Genomic DNA, 4,264 nt, shown 5'->3' on the forward strand with positions numbered 1-4,264 from the left:
TGTGTGTGTGTGTGTGTGTGTGTGTGTGTGTGTGTGTGTGTGTGTGTGCGCGCGCGCGCGCGCGCGCGCCTAGAGGAAAGGATCAAGCAACTCGCTGAGAGAAGGAAGGACCGGGCGCTTCCTGTAACCCACGGAGAAGCACCCTTTGCCCGCGTGAAATTGACAAGAAACTGCCGGAATGGTTTAACTTCATCATCTAAGTATCTCTTCTCTTGTACCCCCCACAACTTCCTCTGCCAGTCTCTCCCGCCCCCCCCTTCCCGCCTCCCTCTCTCTCTCCCTCCCTTCCTCCCTCCCTTTGGCTGGGCAACGAAGATGAAAGAGAAGCCGCTGCAGCTGTGATCGACACCACATTGATAGATGCTCTGACAGAGCGGATGAGGCGGGAATTGGGGACAGAGAGAAGGAAAAGGGGAAAATATAACAGATTGCTCAACTAAGAAAACGGAAACAAGAAGGACAAGGAAAAGAGTTGTGGCTTCCCTAAAATATAATGTCAAAGGACAAGGGAGCACATGCTAGCAAAAATTAAATCTCCAGTCTTACCGAGAAAAATAGGACAAAGAAGAAAAAACTGAAGACTGGGTCTTAATTACCGCCTTTTTAAACAAGATCTCTTTCTGTACATCCTCACCATGGAATGTACAGAGAAAGTTGCTCTAGGTCTCTCGTGGATTTTAGGAGATATACGCCACGATGTATGGGAACCTCATTGAGAATGAAAAATCAACCCAAGGAGGGAGAGAGAAGAAGGCAAAAAGACCCAGGAGAGGGATGCCAGTAGAGGGAGGGAGGACCGGGCAGTCTCTGGCACCTCGGACTGTGCACTCAAAGGGACCCTTGAAGATGCAAATCCGAAACCAACCTCAAAAATTCCCCAGCCTCCACCATCTCTTTGATGCATTTTGTACAAGGACAGGACTTTTAAGGAGATGCTTTGTGAAAGTTACAGTATAAGCGAAGCTGAAGTTTGAAAACACATTACATTTTGTTCCTTGGCTCTCAAACCCCCTCAGTTAAAAATCCAGGCAAAATTATTATACCTAATACACTAGCCATCTGTAAAACCTCAGAACAGTAAACAAGAGGCAGGAAAAATGTGTCTCCATCTACCTTAAATTGAAAATAAGGAAAACTCTACAGAATCAGACTTTAGCTCTATTTTATAGGAATAGTCATGCAAAGATCCCTCTTTTCCTAGGGAAAAAATTGCATGCTGCTGGGCATTATATAAGTAAAGACCTTAACAGTGCTCCAAATGAGCACTTAAAACTTTGGCTAGGGTTGGGAAATTTACTAAAAAGCAATTAAAAAACTATCAAAGAGTTCAGTTGGTCACATACAGCATGGTCAGTTGTCACACATATTCAATCTGGGAGATTGGAGCAAAATTAAGGATATAGTGATGGAAGCCAGGAAGAGTAAAACATTACTTTTTAAATAGCCGACAGCAAAGCCTTAGAGAAGAAAAACAAAAAGAATATTCTGCTACAATGTATCTATAAGACAATACTAAAAAGATTGGAAAGAAACCAATTTTTTTTTTATTGGTGGCAGGAGTCAACTTCCCCTGAAGTTATGCAATGTGAGTGTAAAGTACTAGCGATGTGAGCATATAGCTATGTTAGACATTAATACCCTCTGTTCTAAAAGAAATATGGGAAAGCAAAGTCAAAAGTCCTCCCATAAATGTGCCAGTTTGGCTGATAGGAAAAGAACTGGGAAATGCAGTTTCACCAAAGTAGAGTAAAGGTTCCTTTTCATCAAAATGTTGGGGGGGGGAATGGGGGGGGCACACAGAACTGCCAGAGAATATTTTCTGGAAGCCAAAAAGAGATTAAATGGCAACTCCTACATCTCCCTGTTTAAGTGTTACAACTAATTCGAATCCCATTTTCTCCTTCATGTTAATTATCTGGACTCCCGGAGTCTTTTGGAGCTCAGCTCCAGGTGTCCTGGAGATTAGGAGCTGGAGAAGATGGGAATTTGGGGAGTAATAACTAGTAGGAACTGTTCACTAGAAGGGCCGAGGGTAGGTGGCTATGTTTGGTATTTTTCGGTACCCTCTCCTGTGGAAACACTGTTTCTAACGAAATCACCAGCGCTTTGCTCTGTTTCTGTGTCCTCCTCGTGGCTTGCGGGTGTTGACTGATTATCCTCAGCATTGTTGCAAATCTTAAGATGGGCTGAACTTAAAGGGGGCTTTACGAGGCGAGAAAACATTCACCCAAGTTTATTTAGAGCTTTGTCTGGGAAGGAGGTTGACATTTCCACGTGAAGTCTGTCTTTACCGGGGTGGGGAGGGAGAGCGGGGAGGGTGCTTGGGAAGCGGGGGCACTCGGGAGGGGTGAAGTAACCCTGGGAAGACGTTCCTTCTTTGACAGGTTCGGCGATGTTCCAGGCAAAGGCATCTCTGTCGCCGGGAGGTCTTTTCGAAATCGTGTGGGGGCTGCTATTACATATGCAGCCGCCTCTTTGGGTGCACAGTCCGGGATGTGGTGGGTGCGGCGCGGGAGAAACGCCGCCGCCCGCCGCCCGCCGCCCCCTTCCCTCGGATGTTGAGGCGGGTTGTTCGTGTGAACTCGAGCGAACGACTGGAGGTTGGCTGTTGCAGGTTCACTCCTTCAGGATGTGGGTTTCAGGGGGCGTTTTGATGTGATTTAATTCCGACCGTGAAACAATTGCTAGGGGCTGGCTGGATTGCTGTTGGTTTTTCCCCTCTTGGTGGCTTTGGTTGGTTTGGGTTTAGTTTGGGAGCGAACAGTGACTTGTTTTATATCAACGCTTCCCTCAGTGCCGGGCGCCGTCGCCGGCGCTGCGCGTGGGGGACCAGGCGCCCACCCCGAGCCGGAACCGAGGAGGGGGGAGCGGAGACGGGCCTCGCAGTCCGCAGGGTAAACGGGGCCCAGCCCCCCGCGGGTGCGGGCTGGGGAACTAGGAGAATGACCTCCACCCCCTGCAGAGACCCCTCCCCCCGGCGATTTTGCTGCCAAGTCGACTCGGCTACAGACACTCAAGTGAGTCCTTAATTACAGGGAGGAGAGAAAAGCGCGGTGCCCTTCAGAGCCCTCTCCGCCCCCTCGGTCCTAACCCCCCGCCCAGACTCCGGGTCTTCCCCTTTGTGTGGCCTGGACTCTCCTCCAGCTACAACTTTGGTGGGATCCCAAAGGAAGGAGGTGGCGGGGGCCTACGCAAGAGGATGCTGGAGGAGAGAGCAAGAAGGATGAAGAACTAGAAAAACGAATAATGTTGATTGCAGAGACGGACAGAACTCCGGCACCCTCGATTTCCCACCCCAGCTTCGCCAGGAGACTAAAGCTGTGGGCACCTTCTGTTTAACGGACTTCACAGAAAAGAGAAGGGGGGGAGGTAAACGGCAGTTTGTGTCCCCCAGGGGTTCTTCCGCCTCTTGTTGTCTCCTTCTAAGACAAACAAACTCAACCCCCTACTCGCCGAGGTAACAGAACTCCTAGCACCGTGAAAATGTCGTTCCCAAATTCCGCCGCGTGCAGACGCCGGGCTTCCGCGGGGCCGGCGCCCGTCGGCATCCGCAGCTCTGCACAGACAGCCTCGCGGGGTTGCCCACGGAGACCCCGCGGCCGCCCCCCTCCAGCCCTCCGGCGGCTTCTCCCGCGCTGGCGCGGGTGCGGGCGGAGCTCGGCGTCCGCAGCTGGCTGATTGGGGGCCCGAGGCGCGCCCGTTCAGGGGGCTGTGTCCTCCCAAGGCCCGCGAAGGAGGGCCACATCCCATCCCATCTGGGACCAGCCGATTCTCTGTCAACCGGGAAGCGAAGGCTCCCATCCCGGGGCCTCCCAGAGCGAGAGAAGTCCAGCCGGGGTGATTGCGGACAGGAACCGTGGGACGAGGGGCGCGTTCGGAGGAGCAGAATGGGCCAGAAAGAGCCCCGCCACCCATCCTCACGGCTGGGCTCCGCGGCGGAACCCCTGTCAACCCTCCCTCCCCAGCCACGGGGACCCCGGCTCCCGAGCCGGCGCTACATCTGGAAGGGGGAATCCCTCGAATGGAGTGGAATGCATGTGCGACCTGGGATAAATCTGCAGACCACGGGACAGCTCGCCTAATGGGCTGGACGTAAAATTCTTTTCCCTCCTGTCTGAAAACTTTTCTCAGGCTCCTTAACTTGGCGTGGGGACCGGCCTCCGGCCGCCGGCGGATAACAGGGACGCGGCGGCCCGCCCCTTGGGCCCCTCCTTCCACAGCTGGTTCCACCTCACCCGCTCTCGGGCCGGGGACGCGCGCGGAG

Source organism: Ursus maritimus, unplaced genomic scaffold, assembly GCF_017311325.1.
Source record: "Ursus maritimus isolate PB19 unplaced genomic scaffold, ASM1731132v1 scaffold_11, whole genome shotgun sequence".
In the NCBI taxonomy this organism is placed as follows: Eukaryota; Metazoa; Chordata; class Mammalia; order Carnivora; family Ursidae; genus Ursus; species Ursus maritimus.